This window comes from Nomascus leucogenys, chromosome 8, assembly GCF_006542625.1.
Source record: "Nomascus leucogenys isolate Asia chromosome 8, Asia_NLE_v1, whole genome shotgun sequence".
In the NCBI taxonomy this organism is placed as follows: domain Eukaryota; kingdom Metazoa; phylum Chordata; class Mammalia; order Primates; family Hylobatidae; genus Nomascus; species Nomascus leucogenys.
In genome coordinates this window covers 76,600,991-76,619,954 of record NC_044388.1, presented here as the reverse complement: position 1 = coordinate 76,619,954, position 18,964 = coordinate 76,600,991, and the positions used below count along the sequence as shown (strand labels likewise).

The 18,964-nt window shown below is 44.1% G+C and overlaps 1 pseudogene; it reads left to right on the top strand.

Annotated features, from left to right (window-relative positions):
• Positions 1–5,137: 5,137 nt before the first annotated feature.
• On the top strand, positions 5,138–6,134 carry LOC100589041 (annotated as a pseudogene).
• Positions 6,135–18,964: the final 12,830 nt, after the last annotated feature.

Here is an 18,964-nt window from a genome sequence, read left to right as displayed (position 1 = left end):
AGGTTCAAATCCTGTTAGTCAGTTAACCAGAAAAATTCTAGATTCCCAGGAATGTGTCAGAGCATTTCAGTGTCTCTTATTGACATCTCATTCCCTGATGTCCCCTATTGCCATCTCATTCCCAGCTTTTTAAGAAAGAAAGTATTTTTATTTTCCTATTGATTGCCCCAATTCCTATTTACTACCTCAGGCAGCCACAAAGCTCTAGCCTAACAAAGCTCTAGGTTTTTGGTTTTGGCACACTTCCAGGGCATCTCTGGCTTCTGTGTTGACTGATGACTTTAGTTTCATCCCTAGATTGTTTGCGTGCATGCGTGTGTGTGTGCCTGTAATCATTTTGTACTTCCTTTACATTTCTGTGAGTTCAGAAATGTATTTAAAAGTGTATTTGGGGTCGGGCGCAGTGGCTCACACCTGTGATCCCAGCACTTTGGGAGGCTGATGTGGGAGGATCACCTGAGTTCAGGAGTTCGAGACCTGCCTGGCCAACATGGCAAAACCCCATCTCTACTAAAAATACAAAAGTCAGCCGGGCATGGTGGCGTGGACCTATAATCCCAGCTACTAGGGAGACTGAAGCAGGAGAATTGCTTGAACTTGGGAGGCGGAGGTTGCAGTGAGCCGAGACCACACCATTGCACTCCAGCCTGGGCAACAGAGCGAGACTCTATCTCAAAAAAAAAAAAAAAAAAAAAAAAAGTGTATTTGGAAGTGATGTCAGTAAAAATGGCAAGCTAGGAACCTTCTAAAATTCCTGTCTTCATAAAGCAACTCAGAAAAATAGAAGCAACTTTTTCAGAACTCTGGAAAATATCCAAAGGTTTCCTGTAATCTTGGAGCATTTATTCAAGCACATAGGCTGGATTTTGGTTAGAATAGTGAGATTTGTAATGTTCTTATTTGCTCTATGCTCATCACATCCTCCCAGCTCCATGGTAGCCTTGGAAACCAACATCCTACAATCTTGGTGAAAAACAAGCTTCTGGGAGCTATAGGAAGAAACAAAAGGGGTTTGGGACTCATCCCTTTTTCCCTCTCCCTCCCACCGTCAGACAGCATGGGCTGTACCGTGCATTCCTTCCTCTGGAGAAATGATGGTAGTTTCCACATCTGTGTAGCATCTCCTGCTCTGGAGATCACCCTGAGCCCTTGCATCTCCCACCAGGTAAGCCAAGCCCAGTCCAGGCCTGGCTGTGAGCCTGGGCCTGGCACTCAATTTTCCTGAGTCATTATTTACACAACAGAAATAATGAAAGTGTCTACTATGAAGGGATGCTATGAGGACTAAATGAGCTGTATACATAAAAGGCCTGGCCCAGAATGAGCACTCAGAGATGGTGGATGTAATTTTTTGTGCGAATAAAATGTTCAGACAGGTTCCGCAGGCTTCATCTGCGTAAAGTTTTAACAAGATCTCTGGATGCTCTCAGATAATTGTCTAGATTAATCACTTGAAAAGCATTACATACACACACACACACACACACACACACACTGTTTTGTGATCTGCTTTTTTCAACAAAACAAAATACTGGAACAAAATTTCATGTTTCAATTCTTCATCTAGATCATAATTGTAAATAGCTAATTGTGTGGTGATACGCAGTGATATTAATCAATCCGCTACTCTGAAACATTGAGGTGGTTTTCCACTTGTCATCGTTTGAAAAACTTCATGCCAAATGTATTTACGATATTATTCCCCTTATAATATTATTCCCTTGCCAGATTTTCTAGAATACATATCTAGAAATTGAATTAGTGATTCGAAGAATATGCATGTTTTCAAGGTTTTGATATCTGTTACCACTAGAACTTTGCTAAAATAATTTTACTGAGAAAGTGAGGTGGTACATTTTTGTATAAGGGTCATGTTTTTTATTTTTTTTAAATTGCAGCAAAATACACCGAAGAGTGCAGTTCAGTGGTATTAGACATTTATATTGCTCTGTTACCATTACCACCGCCCATCCTCACACTCTTTTCATCTTGCAAAGCTGAGACTTCTTATTTTTAACCTCTAAGTTTTATAAAATTAAATAGATTAAATAATATTTAGGGTTGGTGTGAGTGTGGAGAAGTGGGTCCCCTCATTTACTGGTAAGTTGATATAATTTTGTTGACCAAAAAATTGGGAATATTTATGCTTTGTAAAAAAGTACATACTGTTTGCCTCAATGAATCCACTTATAGTCTACAAAAGTAGTCACACAAGCATGGATATTATATTCACATATTCAAAGATTTTTGTGTAGCATAATTTATAATATAAAGAAACTGAAAAGAATCTATAAATTTATCAATAATGAGATTTTAAATTATGGTTACATGTGATGGTTAAGCAGAATGAGTTGTATCTGTGTGTAATGAAAAGGTGTGCAGGATAACTGTAAGTACAAAAAAACAAACTTCAGAACAATGTTTATAGTATGATCCTATTAAAAAACCAAAATAATAATACATTATTTGGCAAAACTCTCCTTCATAAATAAGGGAGGGATAAAGACTTCTTCACACAAACAGAGGGAGGAAGTCCATTAACACTAGACTTGCCTTACAAGAAATACTAAAAGGAGTTCTTTAAACTGAAAATGAAAGGCTGCTAATTAATCATATGAAAACATATGAAAGTCTAAAATTCACTGGTAAAGGTACATATATAGTCAAAAGTATTAAGAGTAACTTTACAATAACTCATTAAGTGATACACAACATAAAAGATGTAAAGTGTGATATCAAAAACAGAATGTGTGTGTGTGTGCAGAGCTTTTATACAGGATCAAAGTTAAGTTGTTATTAGCTTAAAATGGACTAGTATAAGATGTTTTAATATGCCTCATAGCAATCATGAAGCAAAAACTTAGCAGATACACTAAGATTAAGAGAAAGGAATCAAAGCATACCACAACTGAAAATCCTCAAATCCCAAATAAAGACAGCAAGAGAGGAAAAAAATAGTAAAAGAGCTGCAAAGCAACCAGAAAACAATGAACAAAATGACAATAATCCTTCTTTATCAATAATTACTTTAAATGTAAGTGAACTAAATTTGCTGATCAAAAGACACAGGGTGGCTTTATGGATTTCAAAAATACAAAAACAAGGCCAGGCCTGGTGGCTCACACCTGTAATCCCAGCACTTTGGGAGGCAGATATGGGTGGACTGCTTGGGGCTGGGAGTTCGAGACCAGCCTGGCCAATGTGGCAAAACCCCATCTCTACTAAAAATACAAAAATTAGCTGGGTGTGGTGGTGAATGCCTGTGGTTGCAGCTACTAGGGAGGCTGAGGCAGGAGAATTGCTTGAACCTGGGAGGCAGAGTTGCAGTGAGTTGAGATTGCGCCACTGCACTCTAGTCTGGGAGACAGAGTGAGGCTGAGTCTCGAAAAAAAAAAAAAAGAAAAGAAAAGAAAAAACAAGACCCAACTATATGTTGCTACAAGAGACTCACTTCACCTTTAAAGCTACACACAGACTGAAAGTGAAGGGATGACAAAAGATATTCCATGCAAATGGAAAGCAAAGAGCACAGGGGTAGTTATACTAGACAAAATAGGCTTTAAGTCAAAAACTAACAGGACAAAGATGGTTATTATATAATGATAAAGGAGTCAATTCATAAAGGGGATAGAACAGTTGTAAATAATACGCGCCCAACATTGGGTACACTTAAATATATAAGGCAAATATTCACAGATCTAAAGGGAGGAATAGACAGCAATACAATAATAGCAAGAGACTTTAATACTCCACTTTCAACAATGGATAGATCATTCAGACAGGAAAACAGTGAGAAAACATTAGACTTGAACTAAACTTAAGACCAAATGGACTTAACAGACATAAATAGAACATTCCATCCAATAACAACAGAATGCACATCTTCTCAAGCACACATGGAACATTCTCCAGGACAGAGCAAATGTTGGGCCACAAAGCAAATCTTAATAAATTTGAGAAGATATAGATCATATCAAGTTTCTTTTTGGACCACAATGGTATGTAACTGGAAATCAATAACAGGAGAAAAACGGGAAAGTTCACAGATACATGGAAATTAAACAACATGCTTCTAAGCAATCAATGGGCAAAAGAAGAAATCAAAGGGGAAAATGAAACATTTTGAGACAGAGAAAAATGGAAACAAAACATACCAAAACTTATGGGATGCAGCAAAAGCAGTTCTAAGAGGGAAATTTATAGCAAGAAAAGCCTGCATTAAAAAAGAAGAGGCCAGGCATGGTGGCTCACACCTATAATCCTAGCACTTTGGGAGGCCAAGGTGGGTGGATCACTAAAGCCCAGGAGTTTGAGACCAGCCTGGGCAACATAGGGGATCCCTATCTCCACACACACACAAAGATAATAAAACATAAAATTAGCTGGGTGTTGTGGTACGAGCCTGTCATCCTAGTTACTCGGGAGGCTGAGGTGGGAGGATCACTTGAGCCTGGGAGGTCAGGGCTGCAGTAAGCCGAGATTGTGTCTCTGCACTCCAGCCTGGGCAGCAGAGCGAGACCCTGTCTCAAAAAAAAAAAAAAAAAAAGGGATTTGGACTTGATGATTCTGTGGTAAACAAAATAAGTGAGGTGATGGAGAGGTTAATTAGCTTGATTTAATCATCCCATATTTGGTGTGTGTGTGTGTGTGTGTGTGTATATATATGTGTGTATATATATGTGTGTGTATATGTGTGTGTATATATGTACATATATTTACATATATGTACATATATACACACACACACATCACATTGTACCCCATAAATGTTTATGATTTGTCAATCAAAAATAAATGTTTATGATTTGTCAGTCAAAAATAAAGAAAAGCAATGTTGAAGAGCATTGAGAGAAAAGTTAGGCATTCGAAATGCAACATTTTTCTGAACTGTAGTTTTCTTATTTGTATAAAACACAACAAAACAAAAAATCATGTTGCATATCCTAAATATATATAATTTTTATTTGTCAGTCATACTTGAGTGAAGCTGGGAAGGTGCGGAGCTGGGTTGGCGCTGCCTGGGGAGAAAGAGCCGTGGCGGGATTGGTCTAGGAGGAGGCCTAGGCCTGGCCTGCGGTGGTGGGTCTTGCAGCTCCGGGGCTGCTTCCCACTCTCTCCTCTGCTTCAGCTTCGCCCACTTCCCCTTGCCAGCGGGCTAGGCACGGAGGAGAGCTGCCGGAGCCACGGAGGATGAGGTGGCCCGCAGTGCCAAGAAGATGGACGAGATGGTGCAGGAGAAGAACACGGCCGGAGCACTGGGTTTGTTAACCGAGCTTCAGAATATTCTGGAATTACTGCGGTCCACAGGAACTGGAATGTTACTTAATGTTAGTCTCAAGCAGAGTACAGATGAAGAAGTTACATCTTTAGCAAAGTCTTTCGTCAAATCCTGGAAAAAGTTACCAGATGAGCCATCAACTGAGAAAGACCCCAATGAAAAGCGAATAGAACCTGCAACGACATTGCAGAATAGCAAAAGAAAGTAGCTCCAGCAGCAGTGTAAGCAGCAGAAAAAATAAGACAAATGCTTGAGATATTTGTTTCATCTGTTCCTTGGCACAAAGCGCTTCTGATTCTGTGCAGATGAAGTACAGGGAGATGCTTGTTGCAGCTCTTCAAACAGGAGATGACTGCATTGAAATGGGAGCTGATGAGGAAGAATTAGGATCTCGAATTGAGGAAGCTGTAGATCCAGAAAGAGGGAGTACAGGCATGAAGTACAAAAATAGTGTCCAAAGTAAGATATCAAATCTTACAGATGCAAAGAATCCAGATTTAAGGAAAAATGCACCTTGTGGGAATATTCCTCCTGACTTACTTGCTAGAATGACGGCAGAAGAAATGGCTAGCGATGAGCTCAAAGAGACGCACAAAAACTTGACGAAAGAAGCCATCAGAGAGCATCAGAAGGCCAAGACAGGTGGAACCCAGCCTGATTCGCTCACATATGGCAAATGTAAAAAGAAGAATTTTACTTCCACACAGGTACAAGCCTGCAGTGCTGGTGAACCAATGACAACGTTTGTTGACTGTAATGAACGTGGAAATCAACAGAAGTTCTGTTGAGATGGAAAAATTGGCAAAATATCTGGACCACTAAGAAAACGGATTTTGTAATTAGCTTAAACCTAGGACAAGCAACTAGTTTTCCTGCAAATCAGATTTTTAGAGCAACATACATCCCGCGGGTTAGGCTTTGTTTTTGACCCAGTATCCCTTCCTTAAGTGTCTTCTGTAGTTCCTGATCAGTAGGGAGACCACAGGATAATTGTATGGGATCTGTTTTAAAACGTTTTCTTTCATTTTTATAAATAAGTCAATATTAAACTTTTGTAAGTTAAACTTCTTGCAATTTTTTTTCTTTCTTAAAGGAAAATATACCTTAACTTTTTTTTTTTTTTTTTTGAGACAGAGTCTCACTCTGTCACCAGGCTGGAGTGCAGTGGCGCAGCTCACTGTAACCTCCACCTTCCAGATTCAAGCTATTCTCCTGCCTCAGCCTCCCGAGTAGCTAGGACTACAGGTGCACACCACCACACCCAGCTAATTTTTGTATTTTTAGTAGAGACAGGGTTTTTCCATGTTGGCCAGGATGGTCTCGATCTCTTGATCTTGTGATCCGCCTGCCTTGGCCTCCCAAAGTGCACCACCACGCCTGGCCTTTTATTTATTTATTTATTTATTTATTTATTCATTGAGATGGAGTCTCACTCTGTTGCCCAGGCTGGAGTGTAGTGACACAATCTCGGCTCACCATAACCTCTGCCTCCTGGGTTCAAGGGATTCTTCTGCCTCAGACTCCTGAGTAGCTAGGTCTACAGGTGTTCACCACCATGTCCTGCTAATTTTTGAATTTTAAGAAGAGACAGTGTTTCACTACATTGGCCAGGCTGGTCTCTAACTCCTGACCTTGTGATCCACCCGCCTCAGCCTCCCAAAGTGCTGGGATTACAGGCACGAGCCACTGTGCCCGGCCAACTTCTTTTTAACAGTGTGAAATATACACAGTAGAAATTCTGTTATTCTCTGTTATTAGTACATAAATGGAAATACTTTTTTTCCCATATTGGCGTGTATCTACAAATATTAAAGGAGGAGAAAAGGTAATATACTTTTAGGTTTACCACATACGGTGTATATTCAAATAACATGTGACCAGCTTATCAAAATTGTACATAATATTTAAACTAACTTATTAATTTGATTTTCATTATTATGTCCAAAAGCTTGGGATGCTAGCTACTACTTTGCATCTGTAACTAACTATGATCCTCATTTCTTGTAATTTCTTGTGCTTGTATATTACTTGTTCTTAATAGATTTTACTTTGGAAACAAGACTTTGTTGAGATCAGTTTGGTTTTGTTGTTAATTTACCTGTTTGACTTCATAATGTATTTTAGTTTCGCAGAATAACACCTGTAGATTAGAAGGCTTTTCATAAATTCCCTCACAGGCAAAGAGGAAAACTTCCTGCTATTCTATTTCCCTCATAGGAAGACATACTGGAAAGAAAACGTTTAGCATCTTAGTATAGTGTAGCTATTGTGAACAGTTCATGACTTGATCTTGATACGGAAATCTGTACTGACCAATGATTAAGCTTAAGGATTGTAAAATCATTAAAGCTATGGTCTTTTCATGTGGAAGTTGATAGAAAATATTTTTGTCCTAAGTCTTATTTGCTGACTTTTTCTGTCAATGAGGGAGGTTGTTGAACAAACTGAATCTGTGGGCTATAGCAAGTAGCTTTACAGCAGATCTTACCATGAAGTTTTACTTTGTGTTTAAGTGGGTACCACTTTTTCTGTTTAGAATAATTAAAAAATGATTTTCACAGGTTCCTTGGGGTACGCTTGCTCTAGCACACCCCGAAGGCCACTGTTGCAAAGTATATTTTGTCATGCTGAATCAGCGTTCTATCACATACCTGTAGAAAGACCTCAGTACATGCTTTGCACTCTCCTTTGCGCCCTCTTCCAATTTCTTATTGCAAATCATTTTGATGTAATATGGAAAACAGCATTTTAAAATGTCCACGTTAAGAACTGGCCCACCAGTACCAACTCACCTCTATTTTGTTAGTTCATAGTTGAAGCTTTTGTTTTATTGTTTTCAAAAATAAAGTATATTTTTGGAAGAATGAATTTAAGAATGAAGAAAAGCTGTGAAAAATGCCGCAAATTACTATATATGTGTATTTTGATATGCAGATGTAGCAATATGCATAGAGAGAGTGTAGTAAAGTGGTCTTCAACTTGGGGAGATTTCGGACCAGGGGACATTTGGCAATGTCAATAGACATTTTTGATTTTCATGCCTGGGTGAATAGGCCAGGGATGCTGATAAACAACTCGTAACAAAGAATTAACTGGCTTCAAAATCAATAGGACTGAGGCTGAGAAGCCCTGGCTGAAAATTGCTATACGAATATTGGCAATGATCTCTAGCATTGATAGGGACATTAGGATGCTGTGTAGGGAACAATTTTTTAATTTTTTAAATTATTATTTATTTATTTTTAAAATCTGAGACAGGGTCTCACTGTGTTGCTGAGGCTGGAGTGCAGTGGTGCAATCTCGACTCACTGCATCCTCTGCCTCCCAGGCTCAAGCGATCCTCCTGCCGCGGCCTCCTGAGTAGCTGGCATTATAGGCATACATCACCACATCTGGCTAAATTTTGTTGCCTGAGGCTCCCACAGCGCTGGGATTATGGGAGTGAGTTGCTGTGTCAGGCCTTTTTGTCGTAATTTAAACAAAGTCCTTTTTTTCAACAGGTAAGTTGCTGGTTCCACACCTCTTCAAAAAAATATAACAAATGAAAGGTTTGAAAATATCTGGGTCGCTTCTCCACCCTCACCCCTATAATATGCTTTGTTGGTTTCTTTATTCACCCTTCCAGATATATTTATGCATACCAAACCAAGCAGAAATACAGCTTCTTCTTCTCTCTTTTTCTTTCCCACCATAAGGTACAATTATATTTGGTTTAGCACTTTTTTCTTTAACAATATGCCTTACACTGTTGTATTGACAGTTGTATTGAAGTCATTTTACAATCACATATATATATGTTGAGACAGAGTCTCACTCTGTTCCTTAGGCTGGAGTGTAGTGGAGCAACATTGACTCACTGTAACCTGTGTCCCCCGGGTTCAAGTGATTCTTCTGCCTCGGCCTCTTGAGTAAGCTGGGATTACAGGCGCGCACCACCACACCCGGCTAATTTTTTGTATTTTTAGTAGCGATGGGGTTTCACCCTGTTGGCTAGGCTGGTCTCGAACTCCTGACCTCAGGTGATCTGCCCGCCTCAGCCTTCCAAAGTGCTGGGATTACAAGTGTGAGCCATGGGTGCCTGGTCTTACAATCATATATATTCCTTTGAAATTAAAACAAATGAGAAATATTGAGCCTTGGTTGGGAGGGAGTTGGAATTGTGAAGAGGGGTTAGTCATTTTCATTCGCAAAGGTAACTGTTCCACTTCTAGCAGCTGGGAAGCTAAAGAATAATTTTAAAATTGAGACAAAAATAGCTATTGCAGGCATAGAAGTAGATACCAGTAGATGATGAATTTGCCTTCTCAGTACTGATGTTGCTCTGTTGAGGACGATAATTCCATGTCTTTAGACATCAGTGCTTTTTATCCAGGAATACCTCTCCAAAGCACTCCAGTGCTCACATGTCTGCTCCTACTCACTGCACTGAACTTAGAGGATCCACGTGCCCAAAGGGCAGGGCACCGAGGGCAGCCTCTTGTCAAGAGACAGTGGAAATTGAGGCCCTCAGTCCTTCAGCCCGTGGAACTGAATTATTCTGCCAACAACAGATTCTTCCCTCGTCCAGCCTATCAGACACCCAGATTACAGCCTCAGGGGGGTCCCTGAGCAGAGGGCCTGCTAAGCTGTGCCTGGACTCCTCACTCATAAACACTGTGTGATAAGAAATGTGTGTTGTTTTGAGCCGCTAAGTTTGTTGTAATTTTTATGCAGCAATAGATAACTATCACAGTTGTGAAATCACCACTTTTCACAATGACTAAGAGCCAAAGCAGGTGCCAATCACTAAAATTTCCTTGTCAAGGAGGGCACTGTAATGTCATTCCACTGGCGAAAAGAACTTGGAGCAGACTTCCTGAGTTTTAAGGAATCACAGGAAACAAAATCACCTCCACTACAAGCTGGGACCCGCAGCGTGTGTGTGTATGTGAACGATGGAAGCTGGGACCTGCAGGGTGTGTGTGTGTGAGCGATGGAGGCTGGGGTTTACAGGGTTGTGTGTATGTGAGAGATGTGAGCTGGGACCTGCAGGGTGCGTGTGTGTGAGAGATGTGAGCTGGGACCTGCAGGGTGCATGTGTGTGAGCGATGTGAGCTGGGACCTGCAGGGTGCGTGTGTGTGAGCGATGTGAGCTGGGGTCTGCATGGTGTGTGTATATGAACAATAGAAGCTGGGGTCTGCAGTGTGTGTGTATGTGAGTGATGGAAGTGCCATCCTGATGTGTGTTTCTGCTCCAGAATAGCTTCAGATCTGGGGTGTAGTCATTCTTGAAAATATTTTGGAAATAGATAGCAGTGATGGCTGTACAACATTGTGAATGTCGTTAATGCCACTGAATTGTAACTCGAAATACTTACGGCAAATTTTACATTACATATATTTATTACGAAAAGATAAATACAAAACAGTGTAGAGTCAAATTCTCAACAGTGCACAGCACATTCTCCAACCTCTAAAGGGAAACTTGCGTGGAAAGCCTGTGTTCTTTCAAATCCTGGCAGTGGAAGAGTAAATTTGTAAACACCTGCCAGTTGGGCAAAAAACAAAAAGCCCAGGTGTTGCCTTAGGTTTCTGTTTTTCCCTCCAGGTAGGAAAAGAAGGGGCCCAAGCATTCCCAAAGGTGAATTTCAGGTGGACCTAAAATGCTAAAAGTTTGTGTTGTTCTCTTCTACAAAAAGCTAAATTAGGTACTAGGGCTGGGGCAAAGCATTAGATAAACTGGAAAAAAGAAAAGAAAAACTCCTAAAAATAAAGAAAAAAAAAAAAGAAAAACCCATTTCAGATGTTGCGAGAGCCTCCCATCCCCCATTCTAGGCATTTCTTGGCAACTGTAATGTTAACTCTCAAATGCCAATTGCACTGTTGGAGGTTTGAGTAAAGTTGCAATGGAATGGAAAATTTTAAAAACTTGAAAGGGAGTTTTTAAAAGCTGGCTTTGTGTCTTATGGTTACTGCATCTAGATATATGATAAAAAACATATTCTGTGCTTGTAATTTCATAAACATTGGAGGAATCATCCTGGTCAGGAAAGCTGCCAAAAGCAAACAAAACCCAGGATGGTATACAACTGCCTTGCTTGTTGCAGCTGGTGAGGGAATTGAAATGCAAGTTTTTGAGTATTAAAAGGAAAATAATTTCCATAACTGACAATTTTTAGTATGATTTTCATCTATGGGAGCCTCTGAGAAAAGGGAGACAATATGAAAAGACAGGCACTCTCTAATTGGAGATACACTTTTAGAATTTTAAATATTAGTTTTAGTTTTTAGTTCCTAATGAGCTCTTGTAAGATCAGATGCCTGTGCCTTAGAGGCTGATAGTTTTCTGGCTTCTGAGCATATTTTTGAGTGGGTCCATTTGGACTCAGCAAATAACAAGCCAAACAGGGCTTAGGAAAGCCTTGCCCGTCACTGGGACCAGCAACATTGCTTTCCCACTCTTCAGGGCTGTGGCTTTGCTACAGAGGAACAAAAGCTGTTGGCTTTTTGTGGGGAATCCTAACTCACAGATCCTAATTGCCTGGACCCGACTCTGAGATGAAACCTTATACTATCTGCTGCTGGCTCTTTCAGCCTCAGCACAAACCGTGCTGAACGAAAAACTCTATAAGCACAATAAACAGAACTCAGACTCTGGTATCACTGCAGATTAGGACATGCCTGCATGGGATCCCAAACTATGAAAACATCATGGATGCTGGCTAGACTGTGTGCGTCACACACAAATGCCCACAAGAAAGGGCTTGTTCTCTTATGGGACCATCTGCAATCAGGCTTCTGATCAGCCTCATATGTCAGACCCAAAAACTAATTGCATTCCTAAACTTGCGATTTGTGCCCCAAACAAGTTTGGGGTGGACACATCACAGGTACTCTGTGTACCCACTCCTGGCAGATTGGACTCTTGACCCCCTTTGGGGGTCTTGCTGCTGTCTGTTGATTATTTTGTTTGGCTTTCTGGATTACTTGCAGCTTGCAACAACAGCCTTCCTTATGTTTCTCCTGGTGTACGCACTTCAGTAAAGCAAGTTGATCTGTGTAAACCCATTTTGAATTTTTTTTTTTTTTTTTTTTTGGGATGGAGTCTCCCTCTGTCGCCCAGGCTGGAGTGCAGTGGCGCCATCTCTGCTCACTGCAAACTCCGCCTCCTGGGTTCACGCCATTCTCCTGCCTCAGCCTCCCAAGTAGCTGGTACTACATGTAGGCGCCTGCCACCATGCCCAGCTAATTTTTTGTATTTTTAGTAGAGACGGGATTTCACCACGTTAGCCAGAATGGTCTTGATCTCGTGACCTCGTGATCCACCTCGGCCTCCCAAAGTGCTGAGATTACAGGCGTGAGCCACCGCACCCAGCCTTGAATTTTTTTTAAAATTCAAGATTTCATCCTAATTTCTGAACATGGCATGTCTTTTTACTTAAATTGCATAATAATGTTTTCCTGTGACAATGTTTTTATTCCTCTTCCAGCCAATCCTTCCTGACGACATGTCTGAATGAAAGTAAGGTATGATTTCAAAAATGTAAAGTTATGATTGCTGAAAAGGACACACACTGATTTTGCAATAATGAGAGGGAAAACAAAATCCTAGTATCTGGAAGGTCCAGGAAGGGGGAAGGCATTCGTGATCTCTGTTGTTCAAGGCCGTTCCTGAAAGCTCTCTCCTCCTGTGGAAGAAAACCCCCCTGTGCTGCCTTTCCTAGCTGCGGAGAATGTTTTGAATTCAGACTGATGGCCGAGGCAAGATCATGGGGCAGGGCAGACTATTGTCAAAGAAAACCAGTGTCAGACAGAAGTTAAGGCAGCAAAGGCAAATTTTATTCAGAAACTATCTCCGTAGGGGAAAAGAGACATCAGTACAGAACTGGGCTCTTCCAAATAGAACAAGCACAAGTAGGAATTTATGGCCAAGGGACAGGGGTCACTGGACACAAAATTACTGAGAGGAAGCATCGGGGATAAGGGGGGTTCTGGTTAAACTAACTTAATAGATTCTCTCTCTCTCTCTCTCTGTCTCTCATTTTGGCTGGAGCAAAACTTTACTGTTCAGGGGCTCTGCTGGGCCACAGGTCCTCAGGATACCAGGCTGCTCTGGCCTCCTCTAAGGCATTCAATAATATTAGTAATTAAATAGCAAAGCTCATCCCCCAACTGTAATGTAAAATAGAGGTCCCATTGTGATATTCCTGAGGAGTCTGGTTCCATGAGGTCAGGAACGCAAGAGGCAGAGGGGGCCCCCTGATGCAGAGCGGGTTAAGGCCACAAACGAAAAGGAGAAGGGATAGGGTTTGGGGGCAGCCGGGCTGGTCCAGGAACCTGGCTGGCTGCATGCAAGCTCCCTTCCCCTTCCCCCCGCACCCCCAAACTCTGTGGGTCTGGAGGAACCCGGGGGAGACCCTAGGCATGGGGATGCCTGAGGGTGTGCAGTCTGGCTGTGTGTCCATCCTACCCAGTGCTCAGGTCCTCGAGTGTTCTGGACCAGTCAGGGGGCTCCCAGGTGCATCTAGTAGCCCCTCCCATGCCAGGGCAGGGCTTTCTTTCATTGGAGGAGGAGCTGGGAAGGGCTTGACAGCGGGCCGGGCAGCCCATTGGTCTTAAGGCCAGAGTCCCCAGGTTGGCCACGTTTGCCACACAAGAGAAGAAGGGATAAAGAGGAGGAACTGGAGGATCTGTAGGCCCGGTCAGGAGCTAGAGGGTCTGGGGCTGGAGCCCGGTTAGGGGCTGGTCCAGTGGGGGTCCCGCTAGCAACAGCCTTATAGGTCCCGGCATTGGCCAGAAACTCCTTGTCCAGGCGTCAGAGCAGCCGCTCTGGTGTGTGCGGAAGACGCTGGCGGGTGTGGTGCTAAACTCTAAACGGGGGTTGGACTGGGAAAGCCAGGGTGCTTTAGGGTGGTGGGCACGGAGAGCCCGGGGTGCTCCTGCCCGAGCCCCGCTGCCCCTGTCTTGTGGCTCCCACGAGTGCTGCCCATCTCCATCCTTGCGCCCACCCTGCTCCTGCGCCCACCGGGCAAGGCTGAGGGTCGCAGCTGGGCTCCCCTCTCTCCTGAAGCTCCCCGGGGCCGACCCGGATCCAGCCGGTCCCAGAACTGGCTGCGGGGGGCAGGGGGCCGTCTCGGAGAGGCCAGGTGGTGGTGGTCCCCCCGTCTGGGTCGCTTCCTCCTGGCCTAGTGCCTCATCCTCGCTGTGGGCACCAAGGGGGCGGCTCTGGGTTGAGAAAGCTGAGGAGTCACTGTCCTCGGAGTAGGAGCGGGGATGCGGCGGGCAGCTGATCCCAGGGCCTGGGAGCCTCGGCCCCTGCTTTATGCTTTGTAAGCGAATAGGGGTCACCTAGGGCCCGGAGCGCCGGCGCTCTCTCGCGGGGACCAGGCTACCAGGGCAGGGGCTGGGGGTGGGCGACACCCTCTGCGGGGACAGGGTGCGGACCCTCGACGGGGGCGGGCGGTGGGTGGTGGAGGAGCGGCGGCGCGGGTCCTGACTGTCCAGGTAGCGCTCCAGCGCGTCGCCACACCCACCCGCGCCGTCACGCGGCTCCCCCGCACCCGCACAGAGACCAACAGTCCGGAGTCTCCCACGCGGAACTTCCCCTCCGAGGCCTTTATCTTGGGGAGCTGAGCGGGTGCAGAGGCCCAGTGTCTCCCTCGCCAGCTCGCGGAGCACTTCGGGCTCGCCCAGATCCGTGCGCCACTGGCCGATGAAGGTGGCCGCACTGTCGCGGGCCACGAAGAAGCCCAGCGCCAGCCACCCTGTGGGCCTGGAAGGTCACACTTCGGGATGCGCGGACAGCCTCATGGGTTCCCATAGACAGGCCAGCCGAGCCACTGTGGGCGGGGGCACAAACCCGGATCGCTGTGAGGACCCGGCAGGCGCTCACTCAGTGCAGACTAAGCCGCAGAGCACTGCACCGGCCTGTCACTCAGGCCAAATGGCTGGTTTACCTGCTGGCTCTGAGAAACCTCAGTGCCTCAGTTTCCTCATCTGAGAAATGGGTACAGTAAATTACCTGCTTGGTAGGATTCAATGGGATAATTTTTAATAAGCAACTTAGCGTCCGTAAATACTGGCTACGCACCCTTTTGTTTTTTTGGAGAGGGGATTAGGGGCTGGCTGGAGCCTCCCTCACAGGCAGAGAGGTGGCCACTGTGAAGGCCTGGGACCTGGAGAGATGAAGACAACGGCTGGGACCCCCAGTGGATAGGAAGGGAACCCAGGTCCCGACCTCGGGGTGGGTGACCTCCATGGTTCTGGGCTGTGCCCAGCCCACCTCCTGCGGGAAGGTCCCGGCTTTTCCCTTGATCCCCCTTCCCTAAGGGCTGTGCCATCAAAAAAGGACATAGCAGCAGTAATGGTATCAGTAACAGCAATGAAGTGGCTAGGGCTGAGTGCGTGGTGATATTATCTCCATTTTACAGACGAGGAAACTGAGGCGCGGAAAGGATAAGAGCTCGCTGGAGGTCTCAGAGCTGTGGGTGGAGCCAGGGCGTCCAGGCCGCGCCACGCGGCCTATCTCGGCGATCCAGCAGCCGAGCAGCGAAAGCCAGATCCCCCTCAACCAAGAAGTTCCCCAGAACCCCAGGCCGTCGTTTGTGGGGTCAGAACTGATGGCCCAGGCCCAGAGGGGGTGCAGGGCCGCTCAAGGTCACACAGCCCCAGGGAACAGAGGCTGCTAACGCTGCTGTCTGGCCCCGGGCAGGGAGTGCTGGGGGTCTCCCCACTTTCCTGGCTCATCCACCGGCCCCGGGGAGCATGGCCCCTGCAGGGGCAGGAGCCAGGCCCAGCCCGCAGCAGGGAGGCACCTGCAAGCCACAGCTGGATCTGTCTGGCCGCTGCGGCCTCCTAACGGCGGGCCGGGATGATAAGGATATTGAGGGTAGGGGCTGAGGAATTTGATTAGGTATCAAGTGTGATCAGAGACCTTGGTAGTGGTGGGAATTTTGCCTAATTTGACTCAACAGAGTCTTGAATAAGCAGGCCAAGGTCAGAGCCCCAGGTTGGTACCTTAACGGCTTAGAGGGGCCTGACTAGCGTGAGCTTAGCACCCTTGCAGGCTTGACATCAGGGTGTCCTGTCATCAGGGCTGACTCCATACTGAACTGCTGGGGAACTCTGAGACCCACAAAGGAACTGTGAGAAACACTTCTTCACCAGCAACTGTGCTCTTAACACTATACAACACATTATACAAGGCCTCCAAGGGGCCACTGTAACTCCAAACTCTGGTTAGTGAAATTGTGTCATTTAGATAAAACGAACAAGAAGAGGGCCATCATGTTTAAACATGTAACCAGCTGGAGTCCCTGGGGAGGGGGGACTTTCAATTTGCTTGGAAGCAGAGGCTCCCATTCTCACCTTGTCGGAACTTAAAACAAAGCGAGAGCAAGCAAAAAGATGGAGAGCCCTACCCAGAAACTCAAACAAAGGCAAATACCTCCACCAAGACAGGAGTTGTTTAGCGTGAATGAAGACTTGTGGCTTCAGGTTCCAGCAGGCGCCCAGATCTCAAAGCGCAACCAGCTTTTAGTGAGTATCTCACAGATGTGGAAGAGACCACCAGAGCCACGGAGGATGAAGTCACATGGCTTCCCCACTAACAAAAAGGAGGAATTAGCCGGTCAGGCCAATAAGTGTTTACTCAGGAATGTGGGTTGCAACCTGGGTACCAATCAGAAACTGTACCACCCAAGAGAGCAAGGGCTCACATTGATAGAAACTTATTTAGATTACATAAATTGTTTGCCAGATTATTTCGTAAACAAAGAATTCTTTAATTGTTAGTAGAAGAGTCCTTTTGCATCAGTGGGTCAGGAAAAACCTATTCACAGTTTGTAAAGACAAGAACCAGAGTTTGGAGTTACAATGGCCCCTTGGAGGCTCATTTGACCTTTACACACACACACACACACACACACACACACACACACACACACACACGTATTTTTAAGAAAACATCTTGGAAATAAAAAGGTTTGCATTTCTCAGAATGGATGGGAAGCATACTTTAATTAGCATTCAGAAGGGATACACATAAAAAAGACCATGAAATCTAAAAGAGTTTTCCCAAGACACTGTTTCTAAATCAGTAAAAGAAAACAAGCATTTAAATAAAAATCTTCAGGAGGCTGGGCACGCATGTTCCTGCAAGCCCAGCAACTCAGGAGACTGTGGCGGAGGGATCACTGAGCCTAGGAGTTCAAGTCTAGCCTGGGCTAAATATAGTAAGACACTGTCACAAAAAATAATAACCAAATCAAATCAAATCAAATCTTCAGGAGAACGTTCACACTCAGCCTCATCATATGCCCCGTCGGCAGAACTCCGACATTCCTATTCCCTCCCCTTTACAGCCACCTAAAACAGCTGAACCAAAACTTAGACTAGCAACCCCTACGATGGCCTTCCCTACCCCTGTCCCAATTCCTACATACCCCTTCCAATACTCCCCAAATAAAAAAGAGAATTTACTGATGGTGTCTTACACTCTGGTCCAGTTCTGAGTTGCCTGTGATACAACAGCCAAATGATTTGCCAAGGTGACTGAGGACCTCTCAGATTTGCCGAGGAATTCTCGATGGTCTGTACAAGTTATGTCCTAGAGTTTTCAATTTCTATCAGCTGATACATTTGCTGGTGGGACCAGGAGGAGGGAGACATTGGGCAAAAATTGGCAGGATGGGAAAAGCCTTCTGATGATTTATTTATTTATTTATTTACTTATTTATTTATTTAGATATGGTGACTCACTATGTTGCTCAGGCTGGTTTTGAACTCCTGAGTTCAATGATCCTCCCACCTCAGTCCCCTGCGTAGCTGGGACTATAGGCACACACCACTCATATTTGGCCTCTTCTGATGATTTAAATCAAAATTTGCTCCAAGATATAGAAAAAGCCAAATAATTGGTTGACACATTAATTAAAGTTATTCTCATGGCTTTTCTGAAGCCAGTAGATTGGAATAAAATTTTGGCTTGTGCTCAAAGAGAAGGCAGACTAGTTCATGGTTATTCCAATAAACTAGAAAGTAATATTTAAATAAAATTCTGGTTTCTCAAAAGAGCAGACTGATGCCACTTAAGTAGCACTTAACTCCATGTTTGTCAATGGTCTCAATGAAGATTTAACCATATTAGTTAAGAGAGCACAGAAAATTAAGAAAGATATTCAGGACCTGAACTTAGCTTTGGATCAAGTGGACCTGACAGATATTTACAGAACTCTTCACCCAGAAACAACAGAATATACATTATTCTCATTGCCACATGGCATTTACTCTAAAATTGACCACATAATCAGGAGTAAAACACTCCTCAGCAAATGTGAAAGAAATGAAATCATAACAAACATTCTCTCAGACCACAGTGCAATCAAATTAGAATTCAAGATTAAGAAATTTACTCAAAATCACACAACTACCTGGAAATCGAACAATCCACTCCTGAATGACTCTTGTTGATTAATGAAATTAAGGCAGAAATCAAGAAGTTCTTTGAAACTATTGAGAACTAAGATACAACGTACCGGAATCTCTGGGATGCAGCTAAAGCAGTGTCAAGGGGAAATTTATAGCACTAAATGCCTACATCAAAAAGCTAGAAAGATCTCAAGCTAACAACCTAACATCACAACAAAAAGAACTAGAGAACCAAGTGAAAACAAACCCCAAATCTAGCAAAAGACAAGAAATAACCAA